Source organism: Callorhinus ursinus, unplaced genomic scaffold (assembly GCF_003265705.2).
Source record: "Callorhinus ursinus isolate GAN/ISIS: 27379988/994484 unplaced genomic scaffold, GSC_fseal_2.0 scaffold27, whole genome shotgun sequence".
NCBI classification, from domain to species: Eukaryota; Metazoa; Chordata; class Mammalia; order Carnivora; family Otariidae; genus Callorhinus; species Callorhinus ursinus.
Window position 1 is genome coordinate 22092045 of NW_027397089.1, and position 15708 is coordinate 22107752.

At 37.8% G+C, this 15708-nt stretch overlaps 1 protein-coding gene across 2 annotated transcripts in view; it reads left to right on the plus strand.

The window, feature by feature from the left end:
• Positions 1-15708, plus strand: part of KLRK1 (killer cell lectin like receptor K1) — a 264238-nt gene that overhangs the window by 8904 nt on the left and 239626 nt on the right. The window lies entirely within an intron of this gene.

Genomic DNA, 15708 nt, shown 5'->3' on the forward strand with positions numbered 1-15708 from the left:
TTTCTTTCTTTCTTTCGTCTTTCTTTCTTTTTCTTTGGAATCAGGTTTATAGTTTTTTGTTTGTTTTGTTCCCTTTCCTTTTTTCTTTTTTCTTTTGTATCAGCTTTTTTTTAAGGCTTATTTTAATAAACAAATCAAAGAACACCTGGTTAAAGGTCAAAACACTTCCCACTGCAAACGAAGAGGAGCTCTGCAAGGACAGACCTGTGGGAAAGAGCAGCCAAAACACAACAGAGTGTATACAGCATACACTAGAAACAATTCCTGTAGTATGAAGCCCTGGACAGTATATGACCCCTTCCTAATATAGCATTACTCTCAGGAGCAGGAAATTTAACAAGCTTTCATAACATGCAAAAGACAGAAACCAGGACAAAATGACAAAACAGAGACATTCTTCTTAAAAGAAAGATCAAGAAGAAATTATAGCCAGGGATTTGCTCAAAACAGATAAAAACAATATATCTGAACAAGAATTTAGAACAATAGCCATAAGAATACTATCTGGGCTTGAAAGAAGCATAGAAGACACCAGAAAAACCCTTATTGCAAAGGGAAAAGACCTAAAAACTAGTCAGGTGGAAATTAAAAAAAAATGTTACAACTGAGATGCAAAATTGACTAGATGTAATCACAACGAGGATGGAAGATGCAGAGGAATAAATAGAATGAATAGGTGATATAGAAGATAAAATTATGGAAAATAGAGAAGCTGAAAGAAAGAGGGAAAGAAAACTATTAGATCACCAATGTAGGCTTAGGGAACTCAGCGATTCCACAAAGCATGATAATACCCATATCATAGGAGACCCAGAAAAGGAAGAGTGAGAAAAATAGGGAGAAGGTTTATTTGAACAAATTATAGCTGAGAACTTTCCCAATCTGGGGAAGGAAATGGGCATTGAAGTCCAGGAGGCATAGAAAATTCACACCAAATCAACAAAGACAGGTCAAAACCAGGACATATCATAGTGAAAGTTGCAAAATACAAAGATAAAGAGAGAATTCTGAAAGCAGCTAGGACAAAATGTCCTTAAGCTACAAGGGTAGACACATAAGGTTAGTACAGACATGTCCAGAGAAATTTGGCAGGCCAGAAGGGAGTAACTTGATATATTTAAAGTGCTAAATGGGAAAAATATGTGGCCAAGAATATTTTATCCAGCAAGGCTGTCATTCAGAATAGGAGAGATAAAGAGTTTCCAAGACAAGCAAAAACTAAAGGAGTTGGCAAACACTAAACCAGCTCTGCAAGAAAAATTAAAGGGGACCCTTTGAGCAGGAAAGAGACCAAAAGCAACAAAGACTAGAAAGGAACAGAGACAACCTACAGGAATAGGGATTTTACAGGTAATACAATGGCACTAAATTCATATCTTTCAGTAATTACTCTGAATGGAAATGGACAAAATGCTCCAAACAAAAGACATAGCATATCAGAATGGATGGAAAAAAAAAATACCCATCAATATGTTGCTTAGAAGAGACTCATTTTAGACCCAAAGTCACCTCCATATTGAAAGTGAGGGGGTGGAGGAAAATTTATCATGCTAACGGACATTGAAAGAAAGCTAGAGTAGCCATACTTAAATCATACAAAGTAGATTTTAAACCAAAGACTATAACAAGAGATGAAGAAGGACACTATATGATAATAAAGGGGTCTATCCAACAAGAAAGTCTAACAATTGTAAATATTTATGCTTCCATCTTGGAAGAACCCATATATATAAAACAATTAATGACAAACATAAAGTAACTTATTGATAATAATACAAAAATAGTAAGGGACTTTAACACCCCACTTAAAGCAGTGGATAATCATTTAAGCAGAAGATCAAGGAAACAATGGCTTTGAATGACACAGTGAACCAGATGGACTTAACAGATATATTCAGAGTATTTCATCCTGAAGCAGCAGAATACACATTCTTCTCAAGTGCACATGGAATATTATCCAGAAAAGAACACATACTGGGTCACAAATCAGCCCTCAACAAATACAAAAAGACAGAGATCATACCATGCCTATTTTCATACCACAATGTTATGAAACTTGAAGTAAACCACAAGAAAAAATTTGGAAAGATCACAAATAAATGGAGGTTAAAGAACATCCTACTAAGGAATGAATGGGTTAATGAGGAAATTAAAGAAGAAATAAAAAAATACATGGAAGCAAATGAAAATGAAAACGTGATAGTCCAAAACATTTGGGATGCAGCAAAGGCAGACATAAGAGGGAAGTACATAGCAATACAGATAGGCCTTCCTAGAGAAGCAAGAAAAATCTCAAATATACAACCTAACCTTATACCTAAAGAAGCTGGAAAAAGAACAGCAAAATAAAGCCTAAAGCCAGCATAAGAAGGAAAATAATAAAGATTAGAGCAGAAATCAATGATATAGGAATTAAAAAAAAGGTAGAACAAATCAATGAAACTAGGAGCTGGTTCTCTGAAAGAATTAACTAAATTGATAAACCATTAGCTAGATTTATCAGAAAGAAAAGAGAAAGGACCCAAATAAATAAAATCAGGAATGAAAGAGGAGAGATCACAACCAACACCAAGGAAATACAAACAATTAGAAGACTATTATGAACAATTATATGCCAACTAATTGGGCAATCTGGAAGAAATGGATAAACTCCTAGAAACATATAAACTACAAAAACTGAAACAGAAAGAAAAATTTGAGCAGACACATAACCAGCAAAGAAATTGAATCAGTAATTAAAATTCTCCCAACAAACAAGAGCCCAAGGCCAGATGGCTTCCCAGGAGAAGTCTACCAAACATTTAAAGAAGAGTTAATGCCAATTCTGAAACGGTTCAAAAAAAAAAAAAAAAAAAAAACAGAAGGAAAACTTCCAAACTCATTCTATGAGGGCAGTATCACCTTGATTCCAAAACCAGACAGAGATCTCAATAAAAAGAATTACAGACCATTATCCCTCATGAACATGGATGCAAAAATTCTCAATAAAATACAGAGCAAATCAAATCCAACAGTACATTAAAAGAATTATTTACCATGGTCAAGTAGGATTTATTCCTGGGCTGCTAGGGTGGTTCCATATCTGCAAATCAATCAATGTAATACACCACATTAATAAAGGAAGGAATAAGAACCATATGATCCTCTCAACAGATGCAGAAAAAGCATTTGACAAGACACAGCATTCTTTCTTGAAAAAACCCTCCACCATGTAAGGATAGAGAGAATATACCTCAACATAGTAAGTGCCATATATGAAAGACCCACAGCTAATATCATCCTCAGTGGGGAAAAACTGAGAGCTTTCCCGCTAAGGTAAGGAACACAGTAGGGATATTCACTCTCACTACTGTTGTTCAATATAGTACTGGAAGTCCTAGTCTCAGGAATCAGACAACAAAAAGAAATAAAATGCATCCAAACTGGAAGGAAGAAATCAAACATTCACTCTTCACAGATGATGTGATACTCTATGTAGAAAACCTGGAAGACTCCACCAAAAAATTGCTAGAACTGATGAAGAACTGATATAGAACTGATGAATTCAGCAAAGTCACAGGATATAAAACCAACATACATCTGTTGCATTTCTATGCACCAACAATGGAGCAGCAGAAAGAGAAATCAAGGAATCAATCCCATTTATAATTGTGCCAAAAACCATAAGATACCTAAGAACAAACCTAACCAAAGAGCTGAAAGATCTGTAAAACTCTGAAAACTATAGAACATTTATGAAAGAAATTGAGGAAGACACAAAGAAATGGAAAAACATTCTATGCTCATGGATTGGAAGAACAAATATTGTTAAAATGTCTATACTACGCAAAGCAATCTACACATTCAAAGCAATTCCTATGAAAATAACCACCAGCAGTTTTCACAGAGCTAGAACAAACAATTCTAAAATTTGTATGGAACCATAAAAGACCCCAAATAGTCAAAGTAATGTTGAAAAAGAAAAGCAAAGCAGGAGGCATCACAATTCTGGACTTCAAGCTGTATTACAAAGCTGTAATCATCAAGACAGTATGGTCCGGGTACCAAAACTGGCACATAGGTCAGTGGAACAGAATAGAGAATCCAGAAATAGACCAACAACTATATGGTCAATTAATCTTTAACAAAACAGGAAAGAATATCCGATGGAAAAATGACAGTCTGTTCAACAAATGGAGTTGGGAAAATTGGACAGCCACATGCAGAAGAATAAAAGTGGGCAACTTTCTTACACCATACAAAAAAATAAACTCAAAATGGATGAAAGACCTAAATGTGAGACCTGAAACCATAAAAATCCTAGAGGAGAACACAGGTAGCAACCTCTTTGACCTCAGGCATAACAACTTCTTACTTGACACATCTCTGGAGGTAAGGGAAAGAAAAGCAAAAATGAACTATTAGGACTTCATCAAAATAAAAACTTCAGCACAGTGAAGGAAACAAAACTAAAAGGCAACCTATGGAATAGAAGATATTTGCAAATAGCATATTAGGTAAAGGGCTAGTATCCAAAATATGTAAAGAATTTACTAAAACTCAACACCCCAAAAAATAAATAATCCAGTTAAGAAATGGACAGAAGACATGCACAGACATTTATCCAAAGAGGACATATAAATGGCTAATAGACACATGAAAAATTGCTCAAAATCACTCATCATCAGAAAAATACAAATCAAAACCACAATGAGATACCCCCTCACACCAGTCAGAATGGCTAAAATTAACAACTCAGAACAACAGATACTGGCGAGGATGTGGAGAAAGGGAAACCCTCTTATAGTAATGGTAGGAATGCAAACTAGTGCAGCCACTCTCGAAAACAGTAAGTTCCTCAAGATAAAAATATAACTACCCTATGACTTAGCAATTGCACTACTAGGTATTTATCCACAGGACACAAAAATACTGACTTGAAGGGTCCGTATTTTTGACTGCATCCCAACGTTTATAGCAGCACTATCAACAATAGCCAAATTATGGAAAGAGCCCAATGTCCATCGACTGATTAATGGATAAAGAAGTGGCATATATATGTACAATGGAATATTACTCAGCAAAAAAAAAAAAAGAAAGAAAAAGAAACCTTGCCATTTTCACCAATGTGGATGGAGCTAGAGAGTATTATGTTAAGTGAAATAAGTCAATCAGAGAAAGAAAAGATACCATAAGATTTCACTCATGTGAAATTTAAGAAGTAAAACAGTTGAACATAGGGGAAGGGGAGGAAAATAAGATAAAAACAGAGAGGGAGGCAAACCATATGAGACTCTTAATTACAGAGAACAAACTGAGGGTTGCTGGAGGGGAAGTGGGTGGGGGGATTGCCTAATGGATGATGGGCATTAAGGAGGGCTCTTGTGATGAACACTGGTTGTTGTATGTAGGTGATGAATTACTAAATTCTACTCATGAAACCAATACTACACTAAATTAACTAACTTGAATTAAAAAAGAAAAAAGTTGGAAGAAAAAAAAAAACTGCTGCATAGTGTTCCAGAAAGAAAAAAAAGCCAAACTAATTGAAATGGCAAGCAGAATTGTGGCTACCAGGGCCTGTGGTATGGAGGAAATGGAGAGATGTTGGTCAAAGGGTACAAACTTCCAGTTTTAAGAAATAAATTCTGTAAATCTTTTTTTTTTAAAGCTTTTATTTATGGGCACCTGGGTGGCTCAGTTGGTTAAGCAACTGCCTTCGGCTCAAGTCATGATCCTGGAGTCCCGGGATCAAGTCCGGCATGGGGGGGGGGGGTCCCTACTCAGCAGGGAGGCTGCTTCTCCCTCTGACCCTCCCCCATTTCATGCTCTCTCTATCTCATTCTCTCTCTCAAATAAATAAAATCTTAAGGATTTTATTTATTTATTTGACAGAGAGAGAGACAGAGAGAGGGAACACAGCAGGGGGAGTGGGAGAGGGAGAAGCAGGCCTCCTGCTGAGCAGGGAACCCAACGTGGGGCTCAATCCCAGGACCGTGGGATCATGACCCGACCCGAAGGCAGACGCTTAACAACTGAGCCACCCAGGTGCCCCAAATTCTGTAAATCTAATGTAACAGCATGGTGATTATAGTTAATGATACTGTAGTATAATACAGATATTATATATTAAAAAGTTGCTAAGATAGTAGATCTTAAATGTTCTGATTAAACAGAAATTATAATTATGTAATGGGATGAGATATTAACTTCATAGTGGGAATCATCTTGCAATATATAAATATATCAAATTAACATATTGTACACCTTAAACTTACAAAATGTCTTATGTCAATTATATCTTTTTTTTAAATTTTTTATTGTTATGTTAATCATCATACATTACATAATTTGTTTTGGTGTACTGTTCCATGATTCATTGTTTGTTCATAACACCCAGTGCTCCATGCAGAATGTGCCCTCCTCAATACCCATCACCAAGCTAACCCATCCCCCCACCCTCCTCCCCTCCAGAAACCTCAGTTTGTTTTTCAGAGTCCATCATCTCTCCTGGTTCGTCTCCCACTCTGACTTACTCCCCTTCATTCTTCCTCGCCTGCTATCTTCTTCTTTTTCTTTTTTCTTAAAATATGTTGCATTATTTGTTTCAGAAGTACAGATCTGTGATTCAACAGTCTTGCACAATTCACAGCGCTCACCGTAGCACATATCTTCCCCAAGGTCCATCACCCAGCCACCCCATCCCTCCCACCCCCGACCACTCCAGCAACCCTCAGTTTGTTCCTGAGATTAAGAATTCCTCATATCAGTGAGGTCATATGATACATGTCTTTCTCTGATTGACTTATTCCACTCAGCATAACACCCTCCAGTTCCATCCACGTCGTTGCAAATGGCAAGATCTCATTCCTTTTGATGGCTGCATAATATTCCATTGTGTATATATACCACTTCTTCTTTATGCATTCATCTGTTGATGGACATCTTGGCTCTTTTCACAGTCTGGCTATTGTGGACATTGCTGCTATAAACATTGGGGTGCACATAACCCTTCGGATCCCTACATTTGTATCCTTGGGGTAAATACCCAGTAGTGCAATTGCTGGATCGAATGGTAGCTCTAATTTCAACTGTTTGAGGAACCTCCATACTGTTTTCCAGAGGGGTTGCACCAGCTTGCATTCCCACCAACAGTGTAGGAGGGTTCCCCTTTCTCCGCATCCCCGCCAACATCTGTCGTTCCCTGACTTGTTAATTTTAGCTATTCTGACGGGTGTGAGGTGGTATCTCATTGAGGTTTTGATTTGGATTTCCCTGATGCCGAGTGATGGTGAGCACTTTTTCATGTGCCTGTTGGCCATTTGGATGTCTTCTTTGGAAAAATGTCTGTTCATGTCTTCTGCCCATTTCTTGATTGGATTATTTGTTCTTTGGGTGTTGAGTTTGATAAGTTCTTTATAGATTTTGGATACTAGCCCTTTAACTGATATGTCATTTGCAAATATCTTCTCCCATTCTGTCGGTTGTCTTTTGGTTTTGTGGACTGTTTCTTTCGCTGTGCAAAAGCTTTTTATCTTGATGAAATCCCAATAGTTCATTTTTGCCCCGGCTTCCTGTGCCTTTGGTGATGTTTCTAGGAAGAAGTTGCTGCGGCTGAGGTCGAAGAGGTTGCTACCTGTGTTCTCCTTTAGGATTTGGATGGACTCCTGTCTCACGTTTAGGTCTTTCAACCATTTGGAGTCTATTTTTGTGTGTGGTGTAAGGAAATGGTCCACTTTCATTCTTCTGCATGAGACTGTCCAATTTTCCCAACACCATTTGTTGAAGAGACTGTCTTTTTTCCACTGGACATTCTTTCCTGCTTTGTCGAAGATAAGTTGACCATAGAGTTGAGGGTCCATTTCTGAGCTCTCGATTCTATTCCATTGATCTATGTGTCTGTTTTTGTGCCAGTACCATACTGTCTTGATGATGACAGCTTTGTAATAGAGCTAGAAGTCCGGAATTGGGATGCCGCCAGCTTTGCTTTTCTTTTTCAATATTCCTCTGGCTATTCGGGGTCTCTTCTGGTTCCATACAAATTTTAGGATTATTTGTTCCATTTCTTTGAAAAAAGTGGATGGTATTTTGATGGGGATTGCATTGAATGTGTAGATTGCTCTAGGTAGCATTGACATCTTCACAATGTTGGTTCTCCCAATCGATGAGCATGGAACGTTTTTCCATTTCTTTGTGTCTTCTTCAATTTCTTTCCTGAGTATTTTATAGTTTTCTGAGTACAGATCCTTTGCCTCTTTGGTTAAATTTATTCCTAGGTATCTTATGGTTTTGGGTGCAATTGTGAATGGAATCGACTCCTTGATTTGTCTCTCTTCTGTCTTGTTGTTGGTGTATAGGAATGCCACTGATTTCTGTGCATTGATTTTATAGCCTGCTACTTTACTGAATTCCTGTATGAGTTCTAGCAGTTTTGAGATGGAGTCTTTTGGGTTTTCCACATACAGTATCATATCATCTGCAAAGAGTGAGAGTTTGTCTTCCTCTTTGCCGATTTGGATGCCTTTGATTTCTTTTTGTTGTCTGATTGCTGTGGCTAGGACTTCTAACACTATGTTGAATAGCAGTGGTGAGAGTGGACATCCCAGCCGCGTTCCTGACCTTAGGGGAAAAGCTCTCAGCTTTTCCCCATTGAGAATGATATTCGCTGTGGGTTTTTCATAGATGGCTTTTATGATATTGAGATATGTACCCTCTATCCCTATACTCTGAAGAGTTTTGATCAAGAAAGGATGCTGTACTTTGTCAAATGCTTTTTCTGCATCTATTGAGAGGATCATATGATTCTTGTTCTTTCTTTTGTTAATGTATTGTATCACGTTGATTGATTTGCAGATGTTGAACCAGCCTTGCAGCCCAGGGATAAATCCCACTTGGTCGTGGGGAATAATCCTTTTAATGTACTGTTGGATCCTATTGGCTTGTATTTTGGTGAGAATTTTTGCATCCATGTTCATCAAGGATATTGGTCTGTAATTCTCCTTTTTGATGGGATCTTTGTCTGGTTTGGGGATCAAGGTAATGGTGGCCTCATAAAATGAATTTGGAAGTTTTCCTTCCATTTCTATTTTTTGGAACAGTTTCAGAAGAATAGGTATTAATTCTTCTTTAAATGTCTGATAGAATTCCCCTGGGAAGCCATCTGGCCCTGGGCTTTTGTTTCTTGGGAGATTTTTGATGACTGTTTCAATTTCCTTAGTGGTTATAGGTCTGTTCAGGTTTTCTATTTCTTCCTGGTTCAGTTTTGGTAGTTGATACATCTCTAGGAATGCACCCATTTCTTCCAGGTTATCTAATTTGCTGACATAGAGTTGCTCGTAATATGTTCTTATAATTGTTTGTATTTCTTTGGTGTTGGTTGTGATCTCTCCTCTTTCATTCATGATTTTGTTGATTTGGGTCATTTCTCTTTTCTTTTTGATCAGTCTGGCCAGGGGTTTATCAATCTTGTTAATTCTTTCAAAGAACCAGCTCCTAGTTTCGTTGATCTGTTCTACTGTTCTTTTGGTTTCTAGTTCATTGATTTCTGCTCTGATCTTTATTACTTCTCTTCTCCTGCTGGGTTTAGGCTTCATTTGCTGTTCTTTCTCTAGCTCCTTTAGGTGTAGGGTTAGACTGTGTATTTGAGACCTTTCTTGTTTCTTGAGAAAGGCTTGTATTGCTATATACTTTCCTCTCAGGACTGCCTTTGCTGTATCCCAAAGATTTTGGACAGTTGTGTTTTCATTTTCATTGGTTTCCATGAATTTTTTTAATTCTTCTTTAATTTCCTGGTTGACCCATTCATTCTTTAGTAGGATGCTCTTTAGCCTCCATGTATTTGAGTTCTTTCCGACTTTCCTCTTGTGATTGAGTTCTAGTTTTAAAGCATTGTGGTCTGAAAATATGCAGGGAATGATCCCAATCTTTTGGTACCGGTTGAGACCTGATTTGTGACCTAGGATGTGATCAATTCTGGAGAATGTTCCATGGGCACCAGAGAAGAATGTGTATTCCGTTGCTTTGGGATGGAATGTTCTGAATATGTCTGTGAAGTCCATTTGGTCCAGTGTGTCATTTGAAGTCTTTATTTCCTTGTTGATCTTTTGCTTAGATGATCTGTCCATTTCAGTGAGTGGGGGGTGTTAAAGTCCCCCACTATTATCTTATTGTTGTCAATGTGTTTCTTTGCTTTTGTTATTAATTGCCTTATATAATTGGCTGCTCCCATGTTCGGGGCATAGATATTTACAATTGTTAGATCTTCTTGTTGGATAGACCCTTTAAGTAGGATATAGTGTCATTCCTCATCTCTTATTACAGTCTTTGTTTTAAAATCTAGTTTGTCTGATATAAGGATTGCCACCCCAGCTTTCTTTTGGTGTCCATTAGCATGGTAAATGGTTTTCCACCCCCTCACTTTCAATCTGGGAGTGTCTTTGGGTCTAAAATGAGTCTCTTGCAGACAGCATATGGATGGGTCTTGTTTTTTAATCCAATCTGATAGCCTGTGTCTTTTGATTGGGGCATTGAGCCCATTTACATTCAGGGTAACTATTGAAAGGTATGAATTTAGTGCCATTGTATTGCCTGTAAGGTGACTGTTACTGTATGTTGTCTGTGTTCCTTTCTGATCTTTGCTGCTTTTAGGCTCTCTCTTTGCTTAGAGGATCCCTTTCAATATTTCTTGTTGGGCTGGTTTCGTGTTTGCAAATTCCTTTAGTTTTTGTTTGTTCTGGAAGCTTTTTATCTCTCCTTCTATTTTCAATGACAGCCTAGCTGGATATAGTATTCTTGGCTGCATATTTTTCTCGTTTAGTGCTGTGAAGATATCTTGCCAGTCCTTTCTGGCCTGCAAGGTCTCTGTGGATAGGTCTGTTGCCAATCTAATATTTTTACCATTGTAGGTTACATATCTCTTCTCCCGAGCCGCTTTCAGGATTTTCTCTTTGTCTCTGAGATTCGTAAGTTTTACTATTAGATGTCGGGGTGTTGACCTATTTTTACTGATTTTGAGGGGTTCTCTGTGCCTCCTGGATTTTGATACCTGTTTCCTTCCTCACATTAGGGAAGTTCTCTGCTATTATTTGCTCCAATATACCTTCTGCCCCCCCTCTCTCTTTCTTCTTCTGGGATCCCAATTATTCTAATGTTGTTTCATCTTATCGAATCACTTATCTCTCGAATTCTGCCCTCGTGATCCTGTAGTTGTTTCTCCCTCTTTTTCTCAGCCTCTTTATTTTCCATCATTTGGTCTTCTATATCACTGATTCTCTCTTCTGCCTCATTTATCCTAGCAGTTAGGGCCCCGATTTTTGATTACACCTCATCAATAGCCTTTTTGATTTCGACTTGGTTAGATTTTAGTTCTTTTATTTCTCCAGAAAGGGTTTCTCTAATAACTTCCACGCTTTTTTCAAGCCCAGCTAGTATCTTTAAAGTCATGATTCTGAACTCTAGGTCCGACATCGTACTAATGTCCGTATTGAGTAGGTCCCTGGCTGACGGTACTACCTCTTGTTCTTTTTGCTGAGGTGATTTTTTTCGTCTTGTCATTTTGTCCAAAGGAGAATAGATGAATGAGAGAACAAAATGCTAACAGGTTTACAACGTCCCCAGCAAATATACTGTATACAAATCAGAAAAGACCTGAAACCAGGGGAAAAGAAAGGGAAAGAAAGATAAAAACAAAAACAGAACAATACAAAAAAAGCAGAATGTGATCAAATATGATCAGGCTAGTGCATAGATCAGTGCCACACACTAGATTTTGGGCGTATTTTGGTCTGTTAGAAAAAAGTGCCTCCTAAAATTTTAAAGGAAGAAAGACATATATGTACAAAATAAGGGTTGATACAATGAAGGGATAGAAGATGACTGTAAAGTTGAAAATTATAAAAGATTTTATAAAAGGACTTGATAAGAAGTTGTTTGAAAAAAGAAAGAAGATTTAAAAAAAAAAAGGGAGAGAATGTGATCAGGCAGGAGACTAGAACAAAGCCATACACTAGTGATTTAGGGTATATTTTGATCTGTTAGAAGAAACTGTATCTCAAAATTTTAAAGAGAGAACAACTTATATATATATATGCCAAAAATAAGGGTAACTACTATGAAGGGATAAAATATGACTCTAAAAATGAAAAATAAAAAATGTTTGTTTTTTTTTTTTAAAAGAGATTGATAAGATGTTTGTTGAAAAAGGGAAAAAGAAAAAGAAAAAAAAAACAGTTAACAAAAATTAACTTTGATGAACTAATGAATCATGGTAAAAAAAAGCCATGAATTCTATGTGCAGTATTCCCCTAGAGCTGGAGTTCTCCCGTTCTTGTTCGGTAAACTTGGTCTTGGCTTGCTGGCTGTTCGTGCTGATCTTCTGGGGGAGGGGCCTGTTGCTGTGGTTTCCAAATGTCTTTGCCGGAGCCTGAATTGCCCCGCCCTTGTCGGTCCGGGCTAAGCAAGCTGCTCGGGTTTGATCTCGGGAGCTTTTGTTCCCTGCAAGCTCTCCATACAGCCTTGGAGGACTAGGGCAAAAATGGTGGCCTCCCAATCTCCCCCCGGGGGAGCTGAGAACTCGGGGCCCTGCTCCTCAGTGCGCCCCCAGAGAAAAGCAGTCACTCCCTTGTCCCCGGTCTCCGGCCGCACTCCGTGCTCACCCGGCCTGTGACCGAGCGTTTCTATCTCTGGCACCCGACCCCGCGCAGAGTCTCCAAACCCAGCAGATCCCTGCGGTGCGCTCCCGCACCGCTCCTCCCCGGGAAGGAAGGGGAGTCTCCCCGGATCTGCCGCCTGTTGGGTCCCTGCTGGAGGAGCAGTGGCCCGACTGGGCCGCGGATCACAGTTTATGGCAACCCCAAGCTGCGAGCCCGTGCCTCGGCTCTGTTTCTGCAGCCGGCTTCCCCGTTCCGATACCTGGGAGCTCTGGTGCACTCAGGCTCCCCCGGTCTTTCTGTGACCCCAAGGGTCCTGAGTGAACACTGTCCCGGGAGGGTTCCACCCCCAGCTTAGCCACTGGAGCGACGTCCCTCAGCGGAGCCGACTTCTAAAAGTTCCGATTTTGTGCTCCGCGGCTCTATCACTTGCCAGAAGCGGCCGGCGGAGGCCCCCTCCCCCGCCGTCTATCCTCCCGAATATCGCCTCGGATTCACTTCTCCGCATGTCCTACCTTCCAGTGAGTGGTCGCTTCTCTGTTCAGAGAGTTGTTGCTACTCTCTTCTTCCATCTCCTGTTGAGTTCATAGGTGTTCAGACTGGTTTGATCCCTAGTCAGCTGAATTCCTGAGACCAGACGAAATCCCGGTCTCCTACTCCTCCGCCATCTTGCTCCGCCCCCCACTGTTCTCTTATGTCAATTATATCTTAATAAACCTGAAAAAAAGCAAAAAAAAATTAAAGCATATACTTTCATTCCCTTTCTATCCTTGTATGATTTTAAGTTTCACATCTTTTTTTTTTCAGCTTTATTGAAACATCATCTTTGTGGGGGATTACTTTTTGTTTCCATGAGTTTGATTTTTTTTTTCAGATTCTACATAAGTGATACCATGCAGTATTTGTTTCTCTCTGTCTGGCTTATTTCACTTAGCATAAGGCTCTCAAGGTCCATCATGTTGTGGCAAATGGCAGGATTTCTTTCTTTCTCACATTTGAGTAATATTTCTGTGTGTATGTATGTGTATCAAATCTTTATCCACTCATTTGTTGGCAAACAGTTTGTTTCCAATGTCTTGGCTGTTGTGAAGAATGCTGTATTGAACATGGGAGTTCAGGTACCTTTTTGAGTTCATGCTTTCATTTCCTTTCGATATATACCTAGAAGTGGGATTGCTAGACCATATGGTAGTTCTAGTTCTAATTTTTTTTGAGGAACTTCCATTGTTTTCTATAGTGGCTGCATCAATTTGAATTCCCATTAACAGTGCAAAAGTGTTCCTTTTCTCAACACCCTGGTCAAAGTTTGTTAATCTCTTGTCTCTTTGATGATAGCAGTTCTTAGGAGTGAGGAATTGCTGTGGTTTTGATCTGCACTTTCCCAATTACTAGTGATGTTGAGAAACTTTTCATGTACCTGTTGGCCATTTGTATATATTTTTTGGAAAAATATCTATTTAGTTTCTCTGTCCATATTTTAATTGTATTGGTTATTTATTTATTTACTTATATATTTATTAAATTACTTAGTTATTAAGTTGCATGAGTTCTTTATGTATTTTGGATATGAGCCCCTTATCAGATCTGTGATTTTAAATATTTTCTTCCATTGCATGCTTTGTCTTTTCACTTTGTTGATATTTTGCCCTCTGATGGAGACACTTTTTTAAATTTGACTAAGAGTCTTTTTATTCATCTGTATATGTCATAAAGTAGATTTCAATATAATGATTATTTGTATGTATTGCATTTCAATAAAATTAGTAGGGAATTAACCAATTCCTCTTTTATGGACACACTTTTTCCCTGATATTTCTGGTCTTTGGATATAATACTATTATGGGTATCCTCTAAAATAAAGTTTGTTCACAGCATGATTTTTTTTTCTTTATGCTGAATGACTCTTCTTTTACTTCCCTATCTCAAACAGAACTTATTTAAAAACATGATAAATGTAACAATGTATATAATGTGAAGCTTAAAATTGGGCAAATATGAATAATTTTTTCTTCTCTTTTATAGTCTTACTTGCCTATGATCACCAGTGCAAATAATTTTTTATGTTCATATGAATTAAACATATTTACACATTATTTCTTATTTTTTTCCCTTCTTTTCCTTCTATTTCTCTTGTTCTCATTTCCCTTCCACTTTTTCTTTTTTATGTTATACAAGTGTCCACTACTCTGCAACTTGATTTTTGCTTCTAAACAACAAAACATATAGAACTTTCCTTCTGGCATATTCTTTAGAGTGTTCTATCTTTAAATGCATGGATATATAATTACTCAAGTGGAGAGGTGATTAATCATATCAAAGGCTACAGTACAGTAAGTTTTTGTTATTCTAATAGAATGAATGGAACCATGAATGGAATACTATATATGTCCATATGATTTTTTTCATATTTGCTAAGTGATGGTCAGTTTTTTCATATTTACTAAGTGATAGTCAAACATTACAGATCAATGTTTTTTCCTTTTTCCCCACTTATACTTATCTGAATCCTTAGTCAATGCAATACAATCAGATTTTTAAATTTAGAGTCAGAAAGTAAACAAAACAAAAATGAATTACAACATAGGCAAAAAGTCAATGTACTATATTTTTTTATTAAGTCTCAGCTCTTTCCATCCCTAGATTTACTGAGATCTTTGAGTGAACAGTAATGTTATAATATTCTCTTTAGCCAACCAACCTTGTATTTCATATATTAAATGATAAAATGCAATATATTTTTAGGAGTTACTTGTAAGACTGATCTGAACTGGACATAGAAGTGTGGAAAACATGACAACTGCCTATGTCTGTGTTATCTTGTGTGGTTTCAACCAGACTGACCTAAATATACATTCATTTCTATGAGGTTATAACCCCAAAGATGAGAGTCTTATGTCTATTTTAGTTTATATACAATATCTATATCTACTCACTACAAATATTGAGCCATGGGAGTCCAATAAATAGCGAATGGTAGATTGTTGGTGGTTACCCAATTTTACTTCTTTAAATAGAACTTGTTCTTACTTGAAAAAAAAATGGTGGGGGTGGTAGTACCAAAAACCTTAAGCCAAACTGTGAA